The sequence below is a fragment of the Trichosurus vulpecula genome, chromosome 1, assembly GCF_011100635.1.
Source record: "Trichosurus vulpecula isolate mTriVul1 chromosome 1, mTriVul1.pri, whole genome shotgun sequence".
Taxonomy (NCBI): domain Eukaryota; kingdom Metazoa; phylum Chordata; class Mammalia; order Diprotodontia; family Phalangeridae; genus Trichosurus; species Trichosurus vulpecula.
The window spans coordinates 95117929-95145457 of NC_050573.1; the positions used below are offsets into that span (position 1 = coordinate 95117929).

General features: G+C 40.1%; 1 protein-coding gene across 1 annotated transcript in view; it reads left to right on the plus strand.

Annotated features, from left to right (window-relative positions):
• The window catches only part of FAM135B (family with sequence similarity 135 member B), a 231562-nt gene that overhangs the window by 139669 nt on the left and 64364 nt on the right, over positions 1–27529 (plus strand). The window lies entirely within an intron of this gene.

Sequence of the window (27529 nt, forward strand, 5' to 3'; positions counted from 1 at the left end):
AACTCATTGGCTTAGAGAAGAACCCACCTTCTCTTCTGTTTCTTTTTAAACTAGAATAACATTTGCTCACCCATAATCCCATATTAGCTTTCTTGCTTACTAAAATTCCTCAAAGATGTGCTGCCTGGCATTCAAGTCTTTCCATGTTCTCACTTAAATCTCCAGGCTTATCTCACCTTATTCTTCCATATGTATTCTATACTGCAAACATACTAGAATCTATTCTATCCCTTGAACCTATTAAATGCTTTTTTTTTCATCTGGGACTTTATTAACAAAATTCCTTTTGCCCGATCTGATTTCTTCCCACCCCCATATCTTTCAAGATAGTGCTTAAAAGCTCCCTCCTCCATGAAGCCTTCCTTGATCCCTGAATTAAAATTTGTCCTCCTCAAAAACTGCAAAACAAGTTAACAAATATGTGTATAGTCATATACTGTGTACAGTTGGAACAATTTCACTCCTCTAGTGAATGCACTAAATCCATCTAAGTCAATTTTTAAAGTCACTAAAGAGATTTGATAGTCCCATTTCTAAGTAGTTTGCCTCCATTCATTCTGTATTAAAAGCAATGCCCTAAAATATGTGCACTGTTAAGTAATTTTGCTAATAGTTGGTAAATTGGAAGGGAGTGGGATATATGATATGAAAGCTTGGAAAATGGAAGGTTATAAAGAGCTTTTAATGCTGAACAAAGGTCTTAATATTTCATCCTTGAGTCAATAGGGAGCTATTGGAGCTTACTGAGCAATATAGTAACATTATCACTTCAGGGAAAAAAAAAATACGTTGGCAGCTTAGTTAAAGTAGATTAGAGCAGGGGAGAGATTTAAGTTAGGGACACCGATTTGAAGACTATTGCAATAGCCCAGATGAAAGATAATAAGGATCTGAACTAGTGTTGGGCCTATGTGAGTGGAGAAAAGGGACTTATACAAGAGATATGAAGGAAGAATGACAAGTTTTGGCAATGAATTGGATATATGGGGTGACTGAGAGTTAGGAGTAGAGGATAGTTTCATGAGGGTGGGTAACTGCCAGGATGGTCGGTGCTCTTGACTGTAAAATATGAAATTCAGAACAGAGGAGCTTTCAGGGAGAAAGGTAATAAGTTCTGTTTTGTATATGTTAAGTTAAAGATGTTTGGGGGGCATCCAGTTCATGTTGATCAAAAAGACAGTTGGTAATATGGCACTGTGCTTCATTATACTGCCCAGGACTGAATATACACATCTGAGAAGTATCCTCAAAGAGATGATAACTGAACCAATGGGGGCTGATGACGTTATCAAATGAGAAGAGAAGAGGGCCTAGGACAGAGCACTGAGGTCAGATATCCTAAGGGTCTTTTGAGCTCTAACAGTCTGTGTGATAGAGGCTTTTATATCTTAAAAGTCTATTGATGGGGCAAAAATTCTCTAATCTTTTACATTCTACTGTTTTTCCAAGCCCTAATGTTCTATATTTTAACATCTAAGAGCTCACCCAACTCTAATGCTTCATAAAGATATATAAATCTCAATTAAATGCACAGTATTAGAAAGGTTACTTGTTTTTAAAGATTGCATTCCTTAAAGACAGGCCTGTAAAAATGTAGACATTAAACTGAAAAAAGTTTTTTTAAGGTTGTGTGATAATTTGAGAAAATAATCACTGGCTCAATTTTAAGTATGTAATGTTGTTCTCAATTAGATTAAATATTAAGAGTCCCATTTACCAGCCATTAGTAAAACTGCTTAGCATTGCACAGAGTTTAGGGCTTGCTGTTAATACAGAATGGATGGAGGCAAACCATTCAGAAATAGGAGCACCAAATCTCTTTAGTGACTTTAAAAATTGACTTAGATGGATTCAGCACTTTTGCCGGAGGAGTGTGATGCCTTATCTTCAGCAGTGGGAAGATGAAATAACTTAAGCTGACTTAATTAAAACAATTGCTTTCTATATAACCATTTTGATAAATACAGTTTTGAGAAATAATGTACTCAAGTTATTAGAAGGATATAATAAGCATAAGACAGAAAGGTAAAAAAGGAGAAAAACAATTGTGATATGATGAAACAGAGATGGAAATGGGCAGTCTGCTTCATAGAATGGTAGAGTCATTGACACTTTCAAGATTACATAGTCTGCTCTCTACTTTTTAGAGATAAAGACACTGACCCTAAGAGAAGGCAAGTAACTTGCCTAAGGTCACAGTAGTAAATCATAGAACAAGAATACAAGAAACCTAACTTTCCAATGAATACTATTGCTACTTTGTCAATAGGTGATTTCTAAGATCATGTTTAGTTCTAAAATGCTGAGATTTTATGAAAGCAAAAATAAACTTGTCCACATCCACCTCCAGAAAACAGTTTAGATGGTCTGCATACACTCAATTATTCTTTCAGAAACATGGAGTTAATAATTAAGCCTACTTTTGATTTCCTTCTATGGACCAAGACCAGTCCCTAGGCACTATTAGGGATTTAAATCAGTAGAAAACAGAGTTCTCTCTCTGTCACCCTCATCCCCTCACCCTGTCCAGAGAGCTTAAAATTATATATTGGATAAAGAGATAGTTTTGGTCATGTCACTATCTTCAGTTCACTTCAATTCAGATTCTTAAGACACACACACACACACACACACACACACACACACACACCCACAGAGAGAGATTTTATCTACTGTATGTCAAACCCTATTTAGGACATAAAGGAAGACAAAATGTTAAAAGAAGGCAATACCTTTCTGATGTTTACAGTGGGGAGTGGTGGTGAAAAATATAGAAATATGCCATGCTCCAGGTAAATTAAAATCTTTACCACTTACTATATCAACCTATCTGTGCCCTCTCTTCTGAATTTTTTATTTTTTTTAATTCCATACTTTATTATTTAATATTATTTTTAGTTTTCAGCATAGATTTCCACAAGATTTTGAGTTACAAATTTTCTCCCCATTCCTACCCTCCCCCCATTCCAAGATGGCATATATTCTTATTGCCCCATTACCCAGTCAGCCCTCCCTTCTGTCACATTATTCCCCCTCCCCCTTTCCCTTACTTCCTTGTAGGGCAAGATAGATTTCTATGCCCCATTGCCTGTATATCTTATTTCCCAGTTGCATGCAAAAACAACTTTTTTGAGCATCTGCTTTTAAAACTTTGATTTCCAAATTCTCTCCTCTCTTCCCTCCACACTCACTATAAGAAGCCCATGCAATTCAACATAAGCCACACATGTGTCACTATGCAAAACACTCCCATATGTAGTCATGTTGTGAAAGACTAACTATATTTCCCTCTCTGCTATCCTGTCCCCCTTTATTCAATTTTCTCCCTTCACTCTGTCCCTTTTCGAAAGTGTTTGCTTTTGATTACTTCTTCCCCCTATCTGCCCTCCCTTGTATTGTTCCCTCTTTCTTATCTTCTTCCCCCTACTTTCCTGTGGGGTAAGATACCCAATTGAGTGTGTATGTTATTCCCTCCTCAACTCAACTCTGATGAAAGCAAGATTCACTCATTTCCCCCCACCTGCCCCCTCTTCCCTTCCAATGAACTGCTTTTTCTTGCTACTTTTATGTGAGATAATTTACTCAATTCTATCTCTCCCTTTCTCCCTCTCTCAATATATTCCTCTCTCATCCCTTGCTTTTATTTTATTCTTTAGATATCATCCCTTCATATTCAAATCACCCTGTGCCCTCTGCCTATGTAGTGTGTGTGTGTGTGTGTGTGTGTGTGTGTGTGTGTATTCCCTTCAACTACCCTAATACTGAGAAAGGTCTCATGAATTACACACATCATCTTTCCACATAGGAATGTAAGCAGAACAGTTCAACTTTAGTAAGTCCCTTATGATTTCTCTTTATTGTTTACCTTCTCATGCTTCTCTTGATTCTTGTGTTTGAAAGTCAAATATTCTATTCAGCTCTGGTCTTTTCACTGAGAAAGCTTGAAAGTCCTCTATTTTATTGAAAATCCATATTTTTCCTTGGAGAATGATACTCAGTTTTGCTAGGTAGGTGATTCTTGGTTTTAATCCTAACTCCTTTGACCTCCAGAATATCATATTCCAAACCCTTTGATCTCTTGATGTGGAAGCTGCTAGATCTTGTGTTATCCTAATTGTCTTTCCACAGTATTCAAATTGTTTCTTTCTGGCTGCTCACAGCATTTTCTCCTTGAGCTGGAAACTCTGGAATTTGGCAACAATATTCCTAGGAGTTTTCTTTTTGGGATCTTTTTGAGGAGGTGATCAGTGGATTCTTTCAATTTCTATTTTACCCTCTGGCTCTAGAATATCAGGGCAGTTCTCCTTGATAATTTCTTGAAAGATGATATCTAGGCTCTTTTTTGATCATGGCTTTCAGGTAGTTCAATAATTTTTAAATTATCTCTCCTAGATCTATTTTGAGATATTTCACATTGTCTTCCATTTTTTCATTCCTTTGGTTCTGTTTGATAATGTCTTGATTTCTCATAAAGTCACTAGCTTCCACTTGCTCCAATCTAATTTTTTTTTTTGCCAAGGGAAAAGAGACAGTTTATTCACCATAACGGGTTGTCTTAAGAAATCCCATCAGTTTGTGACACCCATTTTCGCAAGCAGGCCAGATTCAATCTGAGCTAAGCTAGATGGAATCTGAGCTGAGCTAGATTGAACCTGAGCACCTTCATGGAGGCAAGATGGAGGTTATATACACAAAGATTGTAGGAGGGACTGAGGGGTGGTCTGGGGTGACTAGAGGAGGGCTTTCAGGAGGGTTTCGAGGAGGAGTCTAAGGAGGGCGAGATGAGGTCAGACTCCAAGGACCAAGAGAATGGAATTAAGGGTTGGAAGTAGCTGAAGGCATGGATACTGATAGTATCAAGGTTGGGAAGTAACTGAAGGCATGCATATTTATAGTAACAATAGAGGGCAAGGTTTAGGTAGAGATTTGGGCCTAATGATAATGTGAGGCTATAGTCTCTGGGGAAGGCCAGATCTAGTTGGAAGATTCAAGGAGAATTCAAGGGGCTCCCAGAGGCTGTATTCCAGATTAAAGGGGGTTCCCAGAGACTGTGCCCTCATCATTCCCCCCTCAAACAAATGGGACCCAAATTCTTTTGTGGTCAGGTATGAAGATCTCAGCTTCTGAAACTGCTTCCTCCTGGCAAGGGGCGTAGAGCTGTCCCTGCCTTGATGGGTCCAGTTCAGGGAGTACATAGTCATCTGGAAGTTGATGACTTGGAGCCTGGAGGAGACAAACCTAGCAAGGAGGTTAAGCAAACAAACAAACAGACATTATAGGAGTATAGACAAAGGACAATTTCCCTGGAGGTTATTAAAGATGACTATTTCATACCTAGCTCCCCTAATCACTTGCTCTGTGTACCACACTGCTTCAGGGGTTCAGGAGTGTGTAGCACATCCAAATTAGGTCAGGGGTATCTAAAAGCAAGGTTTGATATTTGGTGAGCCTGCAGTTAGCTAGCCACTGGTAGCCCTCTGCTTCTAGGATGCTCTGGGAGTCAGAGCTTCTAGGGGCTGGTCCTGCTAGAGGTTTAGAAGCTTCCTCAATTGGAATGGCTGTAGCAGCCAGAGAATCTAGTTGTTTTGAAAAACAGGCAACTGGCTTGGGGTCAGGTCCTAAGGATTGGGTTAGGATTCCCAAAGACTGTCCTCTCCTTCATCAGCAGAGTGAGCGAAAGGTTTTTCTAGATTAAGTAGAGCTAATGCTGGAGTGGTGGTCAGTTTAGCTTTCAAAGTCCCAAAAGCTTGTGCTGGGTAGGGGCCCCACTCTAGAGGGAGTGAATCAGGGCCTTGAGTGGCAATTAATGGTTTCATTCCCTCCAAAGCCTTGGGCTTAATTGGATATTGAAGGCAATGGAGGGGAACTATGGCTTGGGTGGCAGAAGTAGCTTGCCCAGGAATTCCCTGATCCCAAACAATTGGCTCAATCCTCTCCCACACCTCTGAGAGAACATGGGGAGGTCTGGTAAACAGAGAGAAAAGGGAGTTATGAGGTTTAACTAGAGAGAATTGGCTTTCCAATATCACCATCAGGTCCCTTTCCAACAAGGAGGCAGGGCAAGAGAAGGAGTGTTCAAATAACAGATCCTTGATGTCCATGACCAGATGGGTGGAGAGGCATGTAGGGCCAGAGCAACTAGTTAAAACAAGAATGGGTAACCTTACCTTCTGCCTAGATTTTGCCCAGGGCTCGGTGAGAGAGGTGGAGAAAGTAGGAGCACAGCCAAGCCCCAGGCTTTCCCCTCCTTCCAAGTCTTGAGAAGACTGGAGGACAGGGTACTGGGAGGGGGCTCTACCACTTTTCCAACCTCAGGGATAATCCTTCCTCCAATGTCCCTCCTGGTTACATGCTGGACATGGTTCTGGAGGCGTGGATCCTGGGGGCTTCCTCCAGGGGGGCGCCCAAGGGAGGCACTCCTTGAAGCCAGTGACCCTCCTTGTGGCATTGAAAGCAAGTTTCCCCACTGCCCAAGCCAATGGGCTTTCAAGGGGGCTCCCTGGAGGGGCGCTCCTTGGGTCCTTTCCTGGCCATGGCAGCAGCCAAGAATTGAGTGTGTTCTCTGTCTCTAGCTCTTTCCCTGCGTTTTCGTTCCTCTGCTGCAACCAGGTCTCTATTGTTGAATACTCCGAAAGCCATTTTCAGTAATTGGGCCTGAGGTGTTTGGGGTCACATTGCCAATTTCTGCAGTTTCCTTCTAATATTCGGGGCAGACTGATTAATGAAATACATGTTAAGTATTGCCACCCCTTCAATAGAATCAGAATTCAAATTTGTATACTTCTTAATAGCTTCTACTAGCCAGGCTTGGAGAAGAACAGGGTTTTCCTTTTCTCCCTGAGTAACTTCCCTAATTTTTTTTGAAAATTTATCTGCTTTTGAAATGCTGTTCTTAGGCCTTCTAACAGGTAAATTACTATATGGTCTCTCTTTTCTCTCTCCTCAATCCTTTGATAATTCCATCCTGGGTCACTAGTGGAAACAGCAGCTGTTCCTGGGAGGTATTTTATGGGGTTATTGCTAGCCAAACTATCCCCAAATTTTTGGGCTTTTTCCCAGATTCTCCTCATCTCCTCAGTGGTACAACAGGTGGAGAAAAGGATATGTAAATCACACCAAGAAAGTTCAAATTGTAGGGACAGATCCCTAAAACTCTCAGTAAACTTAGTGGGGTCTTCTGAGTATCTCCCCAGTTTTTCTTTAATTTTAATGAGATCTGAAATGGAGAATGGAACATGCACTCTCCTTGTCCCAGTAGGGGAGGCAGGCACTTCCCTCAGAGGAAAAAGACTTGAAGGTGCTGTGGGACCTGGAGCTTAGGGAGGGATATAGGAAGTCCCACTTCTGGTGAGGGAGGTGCTGGGAGCTGCCGGCTGACCTAGATTAGACTGCAAGGCCAGGGCATCTGGCTGGCAAGGGAGATCAGCTGGTACCTGAGGAAGGGTAGGGGCCAGAGGGAGAGATACCAAAGAGACCTGAGTAGGAGCCACCTCAGAGAGAGGGGCTAGTGGAGGAGGTACTGCCGTGGGGGAAGGGCCTGAGGCTGGAATCTGAGTAGGGGTTGCCTCGGGGGTAGGGCCCATGGTGGTTGATACTGCAGGGCCTGAAAAAGGGGCAGGCCATGAGGCTAGAACCTGAGTAAGGGTCCCTTCAGGGGAAGGGGCCACATAGGGAGGCATCTCAACAAGACCCTTGGCTGGGACCTGAGCAGGGGATTGCCAAGGGGGCAGGGGGACATGGGAGGAGATGCAGGGTAGGAGACTTGGATCATGAAGGAGGCAGGAAAAGAGGAAGGGTTACACTACAGGAAACCAAGAGAAAGAGCAGGATGGCCACGGAAGGGGGAGCACAGGAAACGAGGGTGCTCCTGGGAAGGTTGGGGATCAGGAGGAGGGGCTGGGGCTGAAGACCTAGGGGCCATAAGGGAGGGGGTTACCGAAAATGTCCTGTTGACCCCCATTGCCCCTTTGTGGAGGAGCTCTAGCTATGAGCATCTTACAATTTTTTCCTTAGAATGGGGTTCCAAGAGAGCTCCATGAAGGTCATTATGTAAGGAATTTCTGTCCATTTCCTTTCTCGCTGACAATATAATTTTAACTGTAGGGGGGTGGAGCCAAGATGGCTACTGGTAAGCAGGAACTAGTGTGAGCTCAATACCGAGTCCCTCCAAAAACCTATAAAAATGGCTCTGAACCAATTCTAGAACTGGCAGAACCCACAAAACAGCAAAGGGAAGCAGGGCTCTAGCCCAGGACAGCCTGGATGGTCTCTGGTTGAGGTCTATCCCACACGGAACAGGGAGCTGGGAGCTGGGAGCTGGGAACGGAGTGGAGCAGAACCCAGCCTGAATGACGTGGACCATCCAGACCAGAAGCCTGGCTGAGGGGGCCCTAGCGCCCTGAATCAGTGAGCTGCGGCAGTTACCAGACTCCTTAACCCACAAACACCAAAGACTGCGGAGAAGGTTAGTGGGAAAAGCTGCGGGAGTAGGAGTTCACGGTTCGGCTTCCTGCCCCAGGGGCAGCGATCGGTGGGGCAGCTACAGCTCTTATTACTTTTGGCTCCTGGCCCACCTGGTGGGAGGAATTAAGTGGCGGATCAGAGCAGGAGTGCACATGCCTGCTGAAGATCTAAGCACAGTCCGGGTTGGGGGTTGGGGAAGGAGCAGCGCTGGTGTGGCAGAGCTGGCACCTCCCCCTGCAAACGTGGAACATAGAACTCTGTAGTCTACAAGCAGTCATACCCCACTGAAAAACTCAAAGGTTCAGTTAGTTGGCTGGGAATATGGCTAGGCAGTGAAAACACACCAAGATTCAGTCTCAGACTTTGCATTCTTTCTTTGCTGACAAAGAAGACCAAAACATACAGCCTAAAGAAGACAACAAAGTCGTAGAGCCTACACCAAAAGCCTCCAAGAAAAACATGAACTAGTCCCAGGCTCAAAAAGGATTTGGAAAAGCAAGTTAGAGAAGTAGAGGAAAAATTGGGAAGAGAAATGAGAAGGATACCAGAAAACCATGAAAAACAAGTCAATGACATGCTAAAGGAGACCCAAAAAAATACTGAAAAGTACACTGAAGAAAACAACACCTTACAAAACAGACTAACTCAAATGGCAAAAGAGGCTCCAAAAAGCCAATGAGGAGAAGAATGCCTTGAAAGGCAGAATTAGCCAAATGGAAAAGGAGGTCCAAAAGTCCACTGAAGAAAATTAGATTTAAAAATTAGATTGGAGCAAGTGGAAGCTAGTGATTTTATGAGAAATCAAGATATTATAAAACAGAACCAAAGGAATGAAAAAATGGAAGATAATGTGAAATATCTCATTGGAAAAACCACTGACTTGGAAAATAGATCCAGGAGAGATAATTTAAAAATTATTGGACTACCTGAAAGCCATGATCAAAAAAAGAGCCTAGATATCCTCTTTCAAGAAATTATCAAGGAGAACTGCCCTGATGTTCTAGAGCCACAGGGCAAAATAGAAATTGAAAGAATCCATTAATCACCTCCTCAAATAGATCCCAAAAAGAAATCTCCCAGGAATATTGTCGCCAAATTCCAGAGCTCCCAGATCAAGGAGAAAATATTGCAAGCAGCCAGAAAGAAACAATTTGAGTATTGTGGAAACCCAATCAGAATAACCCAAGATCTGGCAGCCTCTACATTAAGAGATCGAAGGGCTTGGAATACGATATTCTGGATGTCAATGGAGCTAGGATTAAAACCTAGAATCACTTACCCAGCAAAACTGAGTATCATGCTCCAAGGCAAAAAATGAATTTTCAATTAAATAGAGGACTTTCAAGCTTTCTCAGTGAAAAGTCCACAACTGAATAGAAAATTTGACTTTCAAACACAAGAATCAAGAGAAGCATGAAAAGGTAATCAAGAAAAAGAACAAGAAAAAGAAATTGCAAGGGACTTACTAAAGGTGAACTGTTTTGTTGACATTCCTACATGGAAAGATGATGTGTATGATTCATGAGACCTCAGTATTAGGGTAGCTGAAGGGAATATGCATACATATATGTTTATGTATATATATATATATGGGTGAATGTATATGTATGTATATATCTATGTGTGTATGTATATATATATATATATATATATATGAGATAGAGAGAGAGAGAGAGAGAGAGAGAGAGAGAGAGAGAGAGAGGGAGAGAGGGAGAGAGGAGAGAGGGAGAGAGAGGACACAGGGTGAGTTGAAGATGAAGGGAAGATATCTAAAAGAAATAATATTAAATTAAGGGAAGAGAGAGGAATATACTGAGAGAAGGAGATAGGGAGAGATAGAATGGTGTGGATTATCTTGCATAAAGGTGGCAAGAGGAAGCAGTTCTGTGGGAGGAGGAGAGAGGGCAGGTGAGGGGGGAATGAGTGAACATTGCTCTCATCAGATTTGGCCTAAGGAGGGAATACCATACATACCCAATTGGGAATCTTACCCCACAGGAAAGAAGAGGAAAGAAGATAAAAAATGGGGGGGATGATAGAGGGGAGGGCAGATGGGGGTGGAGGTAGTCAAAAACAAACACTTTCCAAAGGGGACAGGATCAAGGGAGAAAATTCAATAAAGGGGGATGGGTTGGGAAGGAGCAAAATGTAGTTAGTCTTTCACAACATGAGTATTGTGGAAGGGTTATACATAATGATACACATGTGGCCTATGTTGAATTGCTTGACTTCTTAGGGAGGGTGGGTGGGAAGGGAAGAGAGGAGAAAATTTGGAACTCAAAGTTTTAAAAACAGATGTTCAAAAACAACAAAAATGTTTTTGCGTGCAACAAGAAAATAAGATACACAGGAAATGGGGCATAAAAATTTATCTTGACCTACAAGAAAGGAAGGGAAAAGAGGATGGGATTGACAGAGGGGAGCGCTGACTGGGGAACAGGGCAACCAGAATATACGCCTTCTTGGAGTGGGGGGAGGGTAGAAATGGGAAGAAAATTTGTAATCCAAACTCTTGTGAAAATCAATGCTGAAAACTAAATATGTTAAATAAATTTAAAAAAAAGATAATTTTAACTGTAAGTGAGTATCATATTGTAAAGTCCCAAAAATAGGCCAATCTTCATGGCCTTCTAGGCGATAATGTGGCCAAGCAGTATTGCAAAGGTATACCAGCTTTTTCCTTTTAAGTTCTTTAGAGAACTTAAATTTTTTCCAATTTTGTGAAAGACAGCCCAAAGGTGAATTTTTGGGGATTGAGGAGAATTGACCCATTGTAGGCTTGGGGGAAAGGAAGTCCCTTCCTCTGCAAGGAGGATCTGGGAGTAAGCCTCAAAAAGGAACAAAGCAAGACAGGAAAAAATAAACACAAAAAGGTACCTGAAGTTTTTCCCATTCCCTAGCACTGAGAGAATTGGGAAAATTGGGGGCGCACTTCCCCATAGGGAGTCCATCCTCTATGCTTCAGAAGGTGTGCCCAGGTCCATGGCCTCGAACATAAACCACTGAACCGAGAACCTGAGAGTGTCAGGCTGAGTTCAAGACAGCAAGCAGCTGTCTGACCTACTGGGGACCTGGGAAGTCAGGCCCAAAAAGCACTTCCAAAGTGTTTGGAGAGCGAGAAGGGGTTTGGGATAGGGAGAGTCTAACCTTCCAGTCTTGGCTGAAGAAGAACTTTAGATGAGCTGTATTCCCAATCTCAGGGAACCAAAAAAATGAAGAGGCTTAAGTAAAAATGATGATGGTATGGAACCCTAGGTTTCTAGGAGTGCTTGTGACCCCAAAATAGCGACATGCCAGGTCCTGCCAAAAGAATTCAACTCAAGCCTTCTCAGCCAAGGGAAAAGAGAAAGTTATTAGGGATTCACCATAATGGGTTGTCTTAAAAAAATCCCGCACTTTGTGACGCCTGTTTTCACAAGCGGGCCGGATTCAATCTGAGCTGAGCTAGATTGAACCTGAGCCTCTAATTTTTAAGGTAGTATTTTCTTCAGTGGTCTTTTTGACCTTCTTTTCCATTTGGCTAATTCTTACTTTCATGGCTTTCTTCTCCTCACTGGCTTTTTGGAGCTCTTTTGCCATTTGAGTTAGTCTATTTTTTAAGGTGTTATTTTTTTCAGTATTTTTTGTGTCTCCTTTAGCATATCATTGACTTGTTTTTCATAGTTTTCCCACATCACTCTCATTTCTCTTCCCAATTTTTCCTCTACTTCTCTTACTTGCTTTTCCAAATCCTTTTTGAGCTCTTCCATGGCCTGAGACCAATTCATATTTTCCCTGCAGTCTTTTGATGTAGTCTCTTTGATTTTGTTGACTTCTTCTGGCTGTATTCCAAAGTCTGAATCTGAGTCCATTTTTGCTGCCTGTTCATGTTCCCGGTGAACTATTTGACCCTTGTGCTTTTTGTTAGTTTATGACTGCTTGTAGAGAGTACTTTGTCCCAAGCTTGAGGGGCTATGCTGCTGTTTTCAGAGCTATTTCTACACAGCAAGCTCTGCCACACCAGCGCTCTTCCTCCCCCAAGAACCGCCAACCCAGACAGTGACCCAGATCCAAGCAGGTTCTGCACTCCCACTCTGATCCACCACATAATTTCTCCCACATGGTGGGCCTGGGGCCAGAAGCAACCACAGCTGGAGCTCTGGGAGCAGCTCCAGAGCTGCACCACTTCCATGGCCCTGGGGCTGGGGCTGACCACGCACTCCTTTCACTCAGATCTAGCTGATCCTGCAGTTTTTCCCATTAACCTGCCATGTTGTCTTTGGCATTTGTGGGTTGGGTTGAGATGTCTGGTAACTGATAAGCTCACTGATTCAGGAATCTACAGCCTGTTCCTCCTGGTTCCCAGTCTGGTTGATCCTGGTGTGGCCCACGCTGGGCTGTCCTCAGCTCTGATCCCAGCTTCGTGTGATAGATCCTTCCCAGCGACCATCCAGGCTTTTCTGGGCTGGAGCCCTGCTTCCCTCTGCTATTTAATGGGTTCTGAAGCTCTAGAATTTGTTCAGAGCCATTTTTTACAGGTGTTTGGAGGGACCTGGGGGAGAGCTTAAGCAAGTCCCTGCTTTCCAGCTGCCATCTTGTCTTCTGAATTTTCTCTCATGCCCTTCCTCCTTTTTCGAATATTTATACTCTACTGTCTGCCAGTTCCTTCTGTCCAATTCCTACCAGTTCTATGAAATCCAGCTCTGTGAATCCTTTCCTGATTTTCCTCATCAGAAATTTCATTGTCCTTTTCATAGCATCCGTAAGATTTTGTTTGTAACCTTCCTGGTCCGATTCCATATCCTACCTTAAGTTTCATGTGGGAGCTGGCTCATAGATTTCCTCTTTAGCTACTATTTCTTCTGTTGTTCTTCAGAATTGTTGTATATGTGCTGAGGTCCCCTTGAACACTCTGGCCTCTAATCATCAACCTAATCAAATCTGAAGACCAGCATTTTCACTCAACCTCAGCTGTTCACAGAGGTAGTCATACTTTCATCTATAATTTTGCCAGCTACTTTAATTTGAGTTTGGAAATTCTTTCAGATTATAATTTTTATTCTATATTTGTTTACTTACTCTCATCATTTCATCATTTCTCTCTCTCTCTCTCTCTCTCGCTCTCTCTCTCTCTCTCTCTCTCCTCTTCAGCTATGTCTTTCTCCTGAATCCAGTCATACTTATCTAAGCCTTGAAGTCCAAAAATGGAGAAAATACATTTCTACAATTTTTAGTCTTACTTGGTTGTTGTATGCAAAATATTAGACAATTAGTTTTAATTATAGTAGATGGCCCTAAGGATCCTTTTAATTTTGTGATTTTGAGTGCATTTCAGATATAGGGGACAAATATTGGAATATATAGAAGTAGAAGGTGGTATTTCAAGTTCAGAGAAAATCTTGTTGACAGATTGGTGAAAATAAAATTAGTAAGGGGGAGAGGAGGAAAATAAGAATATGGCCTCTATTTTATAGCTCCTTAAATGCTAAAGGTGTTTATATTTTACCCTGGAGGCAATAGAAAGCTATGAAAGTTTTCTTGAGAAAGTGATGCAAACAGACCTCTGTCTTAGGAACGGTTTTGTTGTTATTGTTTGTTTTGGTTTGCTTTTGTTTCATTTTTAGTAGGATGTATTGAAGTGGGGATGGATTATAGGTAGGGAAGCCACTAAGGAAAATGTCATAATAGTCTGGGTACTCGGTAAAAAAGGCCTGAATTAGGGTGGTGGCCATATGAGTAAAAAGAGGGGGATGAATGTGAGAAATGCTGTGGAGGTGGAATCAACATGATTTGACAACTGACTGGATATGGGGGTAGTGATGGAGAGAGTGAGAAAGAAGGAGGAATCAGACATAACTATGGGGTAACAAACTTGGTAGACTAGGAAACATGGTGCATCCTCAGTAGAAATAGAGAATTTTGAAGAAAGAGTTTAGCCATTACAAATATAGTTTCCAAAAATAATCCATAGAGTGACTCATATTTCTGTAGTACTTCACAGTTTACAAAGTGCTTCATCACAATGATCCTCTTAGCTAGTTAATTATTATCCTCAGTTTTCAGAACAAATCCTCAAACCTTATAAAGCACCTACTATGTACCAAGCACTATACAAGCTTCTAGAGATAAAAGAATGGCAAAATGTATACTTTGAAGGAGCATACTTTTTTTTAAAAGTAGGGCTAAAAGATGTTGAGTCATTTCTTTAAGGTCATTCATGTAGTAAATCGGAGAAATGAAGTCAAACCCGGGTCTCCTGAATTCAAGCCCAGAACAGTGTGTATTTATATGAATCTTCCTTGCTGTTTTGAGGCCAAGGTAGATACAATACAGAGCAAGAGCGCAGGCATTCTGTGATGCCATGCATAAAGATGCAGAGTCCAGAATAAACTAGGTTTGTGCCAGGATCAGTGAGGAGAACAAAAGGAAGGAGGGGAAGATTTAAGAGACTTAAAATTCATAATGGAAAGAGTTAGAATTAGAAATCTTGGATCTGAATCTTGGCTCTGTTACTTAGGAGCTATCCTAACATTGAGCAAGATAAATAACGTACTTCTCTGAATTTCATTCATCTATAGATGAGGATCTTATTTGTACCCACTTTGCATACTGTTTCAACAATCCAGCTAGCAGCTGTTGTGGGGGTGAAAGACCAACACAAGCACAACAACAAAAATGCTACCAGCATGCTGCAAAAGCACAAGTTCCTTTGATCTGCTTTAGTAAGGAAAACAACATTAAGGGGCTGACAAGCTTATCTTAATTCAGCATACAAATACCATTCACTTAGTTCAGGGGATAAAGCCAGCACCCTGAACTTCAGAATAAAATACAAAGTACAAACATCGACAGACAGACCTCGTCCAATTCAATCCCAATAAATAGTTACCAGAGTTTAACAAAGTCTCAGCATCTGGGTTACAAGCTGGAGGGCTCTTAGCTGCCACTGCCTGGAGTCTCCACATCAGCACTACCACGATTGAGAGCCCCACGAAAATGGCTCTGTCTTCTCTTCTTAAAGCATTTCAGACGTCATCAAACGTCATCTGAATGACCAGAACTTGGGCTCCTATGATTGGCTCTGGTTTTAGCCCCTCCCCTTAGGACCCTGGGAGATTCAAACCCACATAGGTTTAGCACCTAATGGGAGTTAGAGCCTAGGGCTTGGCACCTAGTAAGACTCAATGAAATACACTGAATTACTCAAAGGAAACAAAAGCCAAACTCTTCAAGGGCACTTGGTTGAACTAAGTGCTAAGAGCCCATTTTGCTTACCGACACACATACCTACTGTGAAGAAAGGGCTTCATAAACTGTAACACTGGAAGTTACTGTTATGGAAGCTATCCTTATGTTGTTGCGTGTTTCGGTCATGTCCAACGCTTTGTAACACAATTTGGAATTTTCTTAGCAAAGATGCTAGAGTGCTTTGTCATTTCCTTCTCCAGCTCATTTTACAGATGAGGAACTGAGGCAAACAGGGCTAAGTGACTTGGCCAGAGTCACACAACTAGAGAGTGTCTGAGGCCAAATTTGAACTCAGGAAGATGAGTCTTCCTGACTCCAGGACTGAAACTCTATCCATTGTACCACCCGGTAGCCCTTCTGGCACATAGTAGGTGCTCAATCGATGCTAGCTATTATCATGTGAATTTTTTATTATCCTAAAGCAAATGGAGTTGTACGGATCAGGATATCTCTTTTAATTTAGATGATTACTCCTTGAATCCCCTAATGCATACTGGAGTTATTATTCTGGCATTCTCTCCTCTTAGGGGGTGGGTGCATAATAAGTCTTACAGTTTGAAGCCTGACAACCTTTTAGATATCTGTTTTAATTTTCAATGTTAACATTCTAAGGCTGACAATCTTGGGTTCTTGTCCATAATTGCTCTTCATTTCGTGAGACATGATGCTGACTCAATATATTTTGTCTGGCTTTATTTTTTAAGTTTAATTTTTGCTTTGTTTCCTTATTCATGGACACATTAATAAATGCTTTGGGCATGTTAAGTTTGAAAGGGTTGCATCTAAGGACTGATTCCCGGAACTCCTCTAAGAATAGCAAAGAATCAATGGGATCCTTCTAATTCTACCACTTTGTAAATAAAGCCCTCTGAAGTCAAACAGATTATTAGCAATTAAACTATTTATCCCTACTTTATGCAGTGTATGCATTGAAATATTTATTAACATAATAAGTTATGAATTATTCAGATCTAATATATCAACTTACATAATTACCTCCAAGTTCCTATAAAAAGGTCCTAAGTATGACAAGATCTCTTAATTATATTAGAAATTGGTCCATTTCCTAAGTACCAGATCTTTGGGGGAGAAATCACTACCATTTCAGCATATCAATAAATGAATTAAGAGTTCTCTGAGGTAGACAGAGCTTAACTGTTATGTATCATTAGAGTGACTTCAGTAAATTTCCGGGCAAAGATCTAAGTAGGGAGAGCCTGTTGTACAACAATACATTTTTATTAAGTGCTCTCTATTTGCAAACTAGTGTGCTAGCTACTAGGGAAGATAGTTATTTTAGTTTGGTTTGTTTGTATATTTTTTGGTGACTCTGTCTCCTGAGCTTGTCCACCCTACAAGTTCTGTAGTTGCTTGTAGGCCAGAACCACTTGTTAATAGCTTGGAAACTTTGGCTAGCTCTGTTTCTGATATCGATTGCTTTACCCCTCCTTTGAGCAACCTGATCTTCCTTACCCCTTATCTGATATTTAATTGAATCTAATTTTAAGAAAAAGTTAAGTGTCTACTATGGCACTTTACTAGGCAGTGGGGATATAAAAATAAAATGAGATACAATCTGTACCCTCAAGGAGGTTAGATTCTTCCTGGAAGATATATCACATAAAAATAAACACGTGAAAATTTAAAGGACTCTTTCAGGATTCTGGATAGCTGAGGTTTTGCTACAATACCAATTACTTCAAATAGATAGACAGTAAGATAGCTTTTTTGTATCATCTATATTTCCCACTACATATCCCATCCTCTCCTAGACAAATATCCAATCTGATAAAATATAAAAGAAGGTTAAAATTCCATAAAATTAAACATATCCAAAAAATCCACATTATATCTGATATCCCAGACCTATAATTTCCCACTTCTGAAGAGGACTGGGGGGATTAATGTATCTTCATTGGGATCTTATATATGTTCATTGGGATTGAGCTTGGTCATTAATATTTCACAAAATTCATTCTTGTTTTGTGATTTTTCCATTTACATTGTCATTAAATATAGAGACATATTATATTTACCCTTACAATCATCTCTCTCTCTCTCTCACACACACACACACACACACACACACACACACACACACACACACTTTTCTTCCCTGTCTACTTTGCATCAGTGTATGGGTCTTTTCATACTTCTCTGTACTTATCATATTCATCTATTTTTACAATGTAGTAATATTCTGTTACATTCATGTACCACTATTTGTTTAGCCATTCCTCCATCGATGGACACCTACTTCATTTCCAATTCTTTACTATTACAAAAAGTACTAAATATTTTGCTGCACATCTTCTCATCATTAACCTCCTTGGGGTGTATGTCTACCAGGGCATGTGCTGGGCCAAAGAGTCTGGGCATTTTAATTACCTTCTTTGCATATTCCAAATTGCTTTGCAGAATGGCTTTATCCAATTCACAGCTCCCCCAAAATTGTATTAGTGTGTTGATCTATGCATAACCACTACAGTGCTAACTCTTCCAATCTTTTGTCGTCTTTGATGGTTTCCTGGATGTGAGGTAAAACCTCAGAGGTGTTTTAATTTAATAGCATTTACAATAACGTGAATACTGCTCTTGTTTTCGGTTTCATCTGTTAAGTGGGAGTGGAAAAAAAATTCAAGAATCTCCCTAGGTAAAAAAAAATTCTATGACTACCTGACTCTCTACTTAGGAATGAGAACGAAGAATGATGCAAAACCAGCATGCCATGACCTAATTCTCAGCACATTCCACTTGGTCCTCTTTTCTCTTTTATACTTATATGGTACAAACTGGGATGGGATTTTCTGAGAATCCTTGTACGAATGTTTGTGGCTTGTTTTTTGTAGGGGCAGCAGGATGGTAGAGAGGGGTCAAGGGTGCATGGATGTACACATTTGTCATATCCCACTGGATGGTCAATGTCAAATGGATGGAGAGAAAGAGCCAGGTTCTGTAAAAGCTGTCAGGCAAAGTAAAAGCAGGAAGTATGTAGTCAAAGTGTTATATAGAGTAGCTTGAGGAGAGAGGAGAAAAAGACAATAGAAAGAGCAGAAAATTTAGACATAGGTCTTAGAGTCATAAGAACAAATTTGTTCTGTGAAGTTGGGATTCAGTCAAAGGGCTGCATTTGAGGACCTTAGAAGGTCACATGTGGCCTTGAGGCCACAGGTTCCCCACCGGTGACCTAGGTTCTAATCTTGGTTCCAATCATTTATTAACTGTATGACCTTAGGCAAGCTACTTAACCTCTGGCCTCAGTTTCCTTGACTGCCAAATGAAAGGGTTGGACAGGAACATCTTTGATTACTTTTCCAACTTAGACTTTCTGTGATTATGAGAATCTCATGGGGGACTGTATTAGGAGGGCAGAGTTTATAATCTCAAAGAGGATCATAAACATGTCTGAAAGGTTCGGAACCGCCGGATATAAGAAACTCTCAAAGTAGAAGGCAGAAGAATCAAAACATATATTTAGGCTCCACAGTAATCAACCCATGAACCAGCATCCCCATTTTGACATATTAATGAAAAGTTTCCAGGCCCAATAAGTACGTCTTACAAGAGTAACCAGGAGGCTACAGAGAAGCATGATTGCGTAAAGCAAAATCATGCTTCCCCCTCTATGGTAAAAAGATTACCCACTGGCCTGAAGTCTTTGTTCAGCTTCCTCCCGTAGGTCAGCTCTGCTACTGGCAGCTCCTGCTTCAGCTGCGGCTGCGGCTGCGGCTGCGGCTGCGGCTGCGGCTGCGGCTGCGGCTGCGGCTGTGGCTGTGGCTGTGGCTGTAGCAGCCTCTGGCTCCAACGGGAGCTGCTTTTAACCATCCAGCTTCTGCGGGGGTGTAAGGTATGCCGGGGAAAGCACAGGTTCTTTCAATCTGCTTAAGCAAGGTGAAGGGGTTGACCGGGAAAGCACAGGTTCTTTCCATCAGCTTAAGCAAGGGAAGCAAGGCGAAGGGGCCGACAAGCTTACTCCAGTCCAACATACAAACAGCATTCAGTTCAGGGGAAAAAGCCAAACTAGTCAAGGGCACCTGTTGACTAAGTGCTAAGGAGCCCATTTTTGGTTGCCAATACAGGGACTTGATCTTTGACATCTGTTCTGGCTCTTAATAATATTTAGTGATTCTGTGAAATATACAAAAATTGATTTATGTGGTACCTTTCAACTCTGACATTCTTTGATTCCATGACATACACAGAGCACTTTAGAAACCACTGGGAAATCAACAGGTTGCTTTGGTTCTGGATGGCTTCACTGAATTCTTGTTTGATGGCCACATTGCCAGAGTCATCTTACAGGGGCTGATTCAGTGGAAGGAGGTCAGGATCAGATGATGCCTTTGATAGTGAATAAGTTTCTTGGTGAACATGATATCTTTGAAGATCTGTTATCTACAGAGTACTAGCAGATGTAGCAAAAGCAGGTTGAAGCCTGGTTATCCTACTTGGTTAGTGTATTATATTAGTAGTACTCAGATCATGAGTTTGATTCCAGTTTTTTCTATGTTCATAGACCACATAACCTTAAGTCCAGGCAGCCATTTAGCTGATATATGTCAGTTGATGACCCAGGCAGCCAGGCTAGAGAGTGTGGTTGTTTCAGTGGCAATCCATGAATGGCTGTATACTTTGAGGGCTATTGGAAACTCAGCCTGGAATGCATTGTTTTAATGCATATACTGGCCTATTCTCTATTGAGAAAAATTAGCCCAATTTAGTATTATGTTGAATAAGTACATAATGATATGGAATCCTAGATTTGGAGGTAAAAGGAAATTTAAAAGTTATCCAGTCCCCTCATTTTAGAAATAGTTTTCAAGGCAAATAAGAGTTTGCCCAAGATCAAAAAGCTAGTAAAGGGCAGAGCTAGGATTAAAAACCACATACTTGGATTCCGAGTCTAGCATTCCATATACTATATTATGCTGCTGTATATGCTATTGATCTGAATATAGGCTACTTCTTAATATAAGGCATACCCTTGAAATGAGATCTCTCTGGCAGGAAATAAATGCACACACACACACACACACTTAATATTAATTACATGAAACTTAATAGTACATGCTTCAATTCAAAAAAGTCCATGACTACATAGGCATTAGCATGTGGCTTTCATCAGTTACTGTGGTCAATGGTTATATAACATGATGGTCAACTTTCTGGTAATGAACCTTTTCCAACTTAGCTAAGCAGGTCATTCTGTAGTATTGCCAAGTCTGTCCTGTATTCAATCTTTTACCTTTATAGGACTTATCAAAAGTTTTGGACCATTTTCAGTGGTTTTGGTCCATTGACCTAGTTTTCAGTCTGCCACTTAAAACCCACCACAAGCTGTCCTCAATCTCCCTTTCCATCCCTATTAAATAGTACTCTTCTTTAAGCTCTTTACAATCCAAACTTCCTTCAACATATACTATATTCCATTCCCTTCATTAAAACAAAGAAAGCATTTAGCCATTTTTTGGCGTAAACAAGGATTAATTTTTAATATTCTGATATAGAAAGATCATACATGAGTCTCTTCAGGACCATGGTAACATCAGAGTTCATAGAGGGACTCTAATTAGAGAAAGAACCTGGGAATGGTTGTGTTGAATTTTGATAACATTTTTAAAATTTATTTATTTATTTATTTATTTATTTATTTATTTATTCATTCATTCATTCATTCATTCATTCATTTATTTATTTATTTAATATATTTCATTTTCAGCATTGATTTTCACAAGAGTTTGAATTACAAATTTTCTCCCCATTTCTACCCTCCCCCCACTCCAAGATGGCATGTATTCTGGTTGCCCTGTTCCCCAGTCAGCCCTCCCTTCTGTCACCCCACTCCCCTCCCATCAACTTTTCCCTTCCTTTCTTGTAGGGCAAGATAAATTTCTACACCCCATTGCCTGTGTATCTTATTTTCTAGTTGTATGCTAAAACTTTTTTTTTTGTTTTTGAACCTCTGTTTTTAAAACTTTGAGTTCCAAATTCCCTTCCCACCCACCCTCCCTAAGAAGTCAAGCAATTCAACATAGGCCACATGTGTATCATTATGTATAACCATTCCACAATACTCATGTTGTGAAAGACTAACTACATTTTGCTCCTTCCTAACCTATCCCCATTTATTGAATTTTCTCCCTTGACCCTGTCCCCTTTCAAAAGTGTTTTTTTTCGTTACCTCCACCCCCATCTGCCCTCCCTTCTATCATCCCCCCTCTTTTTTTTCTTCTTCCTTCTTCTTTCCTGTGGGGTAAGATATCCAATTGAGTATGTATGGTATTCCCTCCTCACGTCAAATCTGATGAGAGCAAGATTCACTCATTCCCCCCTCACCTGCCTTCTTTTCTCTTTCTACAGAACTGCTCTTTCTTGTCACTTTTATGCAATATACTTTACCCCATTCTATCTCTCCCTATCTCCCTCTCTCAATATATTCCTCTCTCATCTCTTAATTTGATTTTATTTGTTTTAGATATCTTCCCTTCATCTTCAACTGACCCTGTGCCCACTCGCTCTCTCTCTGTATGTGTGTGTGTGTGTGTGTGTGTGTGTGTATATATACATATACATATATACACACACATATATACATATATACATACATACACATTCATATATATATATGTGTGTATATATATACATATGTGTATATATATATATATATATATATATATATATATATATACATATATATATGCATATTCCCTTCAACTACCCTAATACTGAGGTCTCATGAATCATACACATCATCTTTCCATGTAGGAATATAAACAAAACAGTTCAACTTTAGTAAGTCCCTTGCAATTTCTTTTTCTTGATTACCTTTTCATGCTTCTCTTGATTCTTGTGTTTGAAAGTCAAATTTTCTATTCAGCTCTGGTCTTTTCACTGAGAAAGCTTGAAATTCCTCTATTTTATTGAAAATCCATATTTTGCCTTGGAGCATGATACTCAGTTTTGCCGGGTAGGTGATTCTTGGTTTTAATCCTAACTCCATTGATCTCTGGAATATCATATTCCAGGCCCTTCAATCTCTTAATGTAGAAGCTGCCAGATGTTGGGTTATTCTGATTGTGTTTCCACAATACTCAAATTGTTTCTTTCTGGCTGCTTGCAATATTTTCTCCTCCTTCCTCCCCAAGACAGCATGCAAGCTGATATAGGCTCGATATATGCCTTCATATTAAACATATTTTCACACTAGTCATGATGTAAAGAAGAATTTATTTAGTCATTTTGTTGAAGCAAATAAGTGAACAATCAAAAAAAAATTCCAGCAGATGTCTAAACAATTAGTGCCCCTGCCTCCTATAACCCTCATCCATGTCAGTTTTAGGATCTGCTTCTGCAATTTGCCATGCATTGCCTTCTTAAAGCAGTACTATATATATTGAACTCTCTCCAAAATATTACTTCCATTCTCCCTGTATTAATCCTCACCCTCATGTTTCCCCACCTTGGTTCACAGATGCCATTATATGTGTTGATTATCTTGAAATATAATATTTCTTCGGCACTATTTTTCTTCTTTTAATCTCTTCCTTACAAAAGATATACACTTTCAAGACCATATTTTCATCATGAATCACTTATCACATGTCTGCTTCTAAGGTCAAACTTACTTCCATATATTAAGAATTCTATTTTGCCTTATTTATTAACCATTCCTTGAACATCTGTGTAAAGACATCTGAAGCTGTGAGTTTTATTATTCTTGTTTTTCTTAGATATTTTCTCCTATGAATCAAGGCTTATATCTTCTCATCTCCCTGTGATTTATCAGCCCTATTCGGCATCCCTGCCAAATGATCGTGTAGTCTCTACATAAAGACTCCCTCATAAGGCAGCCCATTGCATGGTGCACAAACTCTGATTATTAGGAAGTCTCACTGTGCAGTTTCTACCCATGGTGCTGTCTTCTGGACTTGGGAGTCAAGCAGAACACATCTAATCCTTTTCCTTATTGACAATCCTTTAAACACTGAAAAAGGAAGAAGCACTATTGCGTCCCCCCCACCAAGAGTTTGTTCTGGACATCGTGGGTAGTGGTAACCTATCTGCCTCACACCCACTCAGAACCCCTCCAAAACATACACACATGTACACACATATACATACATATACATATACGTGTATAATACACATATGCACATAAATATATATAAACATATACATTTATGCACTTTGTATGCATATATATGCACACTATCATACACATACACACTGTCTGTCTATCTATCTATCTATCTATCTATCTATCACTCCATTCCTATGTATGACCTGCAATACTATAAAGAACAACATTCCTATTTTAGGTGACAGTGGGTACAGGAAGTGATTATATGACTTCTGTTATCTAAAGTGTTAGTTTTTTTCATTCCTAGCAATACATCCTGTACACAGAAGATGTTATTTGAATGGTATGTGATGATTTCCCCCAAAACATTGCATGAAATTCTCCTTGGATTCACCTGTTTCACTCTTCGGAGCAAATAACTTTGCTTAGGAGTCTCTTAGAGCTACTACAAGAAAGTTGGCAAGCTTGTTTTAGTCAGGGGAATGAGAAGGGGACAGCAGAGGCAGAGTATTATCATCAGATAAATATCACAGGAATCATATCATAGAATGTTAAATATGGAAGGGACCTTTCAGATCATAGGCAGATAGATGACCTGTTAAGCAGATCACTAGACTTGGAGTCACGAAGACCTGAGTTTAAACCTTTTCTTAGAAACTTAATACCTGTGTTATCCTGGGCAAGTTGCTTACCCTCTCTCAGCCTCTGTTTCCTTATTTGTAGAATGAGAATAATAAAGCACTGTTCTCACAGAATTTTTGTGAAGATAAAACAAGATAATAAAAAATAATAGGAATAAACATAATAATTTTAGAACTAACATTTGTATAGAGCTTACCATGTGCTGAGCTCCATGTCAAGCACTTTACAATTATTATCTCGTTTGTTCCAACAACCCTGGGATAGGTGCTGTAATTATCCCTTTTTGAAGATGGAGAAATTGAGACAAACGGGGCTTAAGTGATTGTCCGAGGGCCATGCAGCTAGTAAGAAGAGTATCTGAGGCCACATTTGAACTCAGGTCTTCCTGACTCCAATGGCAGCAAAACTAGCTAACTGATATAGGTAAAGTGCTTTGCACATGTTTTAGAGCTACATGAATGTTAGCTATTGTTATTATTATCATCACGAGAATAATGTCAAAAAAGTATAAGCAGAAGGAGAAAGAGAAGGAGGAGGAGCAAAAAGAGAAAAGGGTGGAGTAGGAGAAGGAAAAAAAAAGAACAGAAAGATGGTCAACAGATATGAAAAACAGGGTGTTACTTGCTCAACATTCCAAAGTCAGAAAGTGGCAGGACTAACATTCAAATACAGCAGAACTGACTCCAAATCCAGCATTCTTTACACTGCAGTGATCGTTCCTATTTCAATAGCACGATGGGATTGATAAAGATCGTTCTTCACAATAATCTATCAAGGAAGGTAGTGCAAACATTATTATCCTTCTTTTACCAATGGGCAAACTGCATCTCCAAGAGGTGCACTGACATCCAAAATCTCAAAGAAAGGTTCAGAACATACCCAGATACCAGAGTTCCAGGCCCAACGTTCTTCTATTGTACTACAGGACTTCTATAACAGTAAAGTAATGATAGTTTTAGAATGTTCCAGTGTAAAGCTTATAGAACATCAAGAGTGATGATGGTTGAATATCACATTTATAAAAGTACTTTCATGGGGCAGCTAGGTGGCGCAGTCAGTAGAGCACCGGCCCTGGAGTCAGGAGGACCTGAGTTCAAATCCGGCCTCAGACACTTGACACATGTACTGGCTGTGTGACCTTGGGCAAGTCACTTAACCCCAACTGCCCTGCCAAAAAGCAAAAAAAAAAAAAAAAAAAAAATAAAAGTACTTTCATGATTAAAAAAAATCACTTTACATACTTTGGCTCATTTGATCCTCAGGACAGCCACGTGCTGATTCGTCTACAATTATGATCACCATCATTTCATAGATAGAGAACCTGAGTCTCAAAGAGATAAAATGACTCTACAATATAATATATAATACATATATATGCACGTATATATACATGTTTACACATGCCCACAAATACATGAGTGACTGCCCAATGCGTTAATTTGTGTGTACATTCATGTGCACATTATAGGTTCCAATTTGTGAATGTAATATATTTATGCATGCATATTTGTGCATATGCATGAATGTGTTTCTGGAATGATATATGTGAATATATATTTTCCCTTTCTACCCTGATGAGTCAAGTTGAATGAATTAACAAGCTCAGAGTCTTCACTGGATACTAACACATGGGAAGTACAGATTTTCATACCTAGCTTAGGACTTAAATGTCACCCTGGATAAGTCTCTGAACTTCTGTCTGCCTCAGTTTTTTCATCTATAAATGATGATAATAAGAGCACCCACCTCTCAGGGCTTTGTGAGGATGAAATTTGTAAAGCACCTTGCACAGTACCTGGCACATAGTAGGCCCTGTATCAATGCTTATTACCTCCCTTCCTCCCCTCTGTCTCAGTTTCCTCACCTGTAAAATGAGGATAGTAATAGCACCTACCTCCCAGGGTTATCGGGAATGTCAAATAAGATAATATTTATAAAGTATGTATCCCCATAGATGGGATGCAATATACTTAATAAATGCATATTTTCTACCATTTCCTAGTGCCCCAATCTGGACCCTGTTCTTGGTCCAGTATTCTTTCCATTCTTCCACACTATCGATCCAGCTGTAGTCAAACACAGGGTGATGATGGAAAGAGCATTCATTGGATTCAGTCTTGGCATCCAGGTTTGAATCACAATTCCATTACAGTCTTCATGAGCCACTTGGAACAAGTTGCACAATCTCTCTGGATCTCAGAAGCTCGTATGTCAACTGAAAGCATTCAGTGAGATGATTTCTAAGTTCTAGATATCATATTCTAGCTCTAACTCCTATAATCCTGTCATTCTTTAATTGTGTATGCGAATCCACATACATAAACACATGCTATATGCCATATAGAACGAAGGTATAAACTACAGCTTCACCGTATATTTAAAATAAATTTCTATGTTTCTAATGACTGGTCTCCTGTAAGTTATTGAGTTCCCTATCACAGGATTTAAGAAATAAGGCAATCTCTTAATGTGGATTTGTGCTTCATCCAAGTAGTGCAATAGATAACTCCTGACATCCCTTCCAACCCTGTCATATATAAACAGAAGTCACTCAAAAAGTATTATGAAATCAAATAAAATTGAGATCCTGATATGATTCTTTAGGTCCTGATCAGAATATCTGATTTTTACTTGTACCAGAATTGGTTTCATAATGATATAGAAGGACTTCAGAATAAAATTTTAGCCTATGGTCATTATGTTCACATGCACAATCAAACCTGAGTTAATCCATACATTTTAGTGTGATTAGCTGATGCTTGTATAGTCTAAAGTCCCCTTTTCTTCTCTTGACTTCTCTTTTTTGTTGCTCAATGTATTATGTCAGGACAAGTTGAAAGGGCTAGTTGTTAAAATTCTGTGCTATTGTGCTGAAGAGAGTCACTGAACTATTTCCATCAAACTCATGAAATTCTAATTTGATATTCATGGGTTCCTCTGAGCTGGAAGCAGCCTTAGAGCATAGAATGTTAGAATATAGAGCACCAGAATGTAAGAACAGGAAGTAATTTTAGAATATAAAATCCTAGGCTATAAAGTCTAGAAGGTTGGTTCAGGAAAGCACTTTAGGAAACAACATGTATGTGTAGTACCAGAACCATTTTATTAGTTTTACTA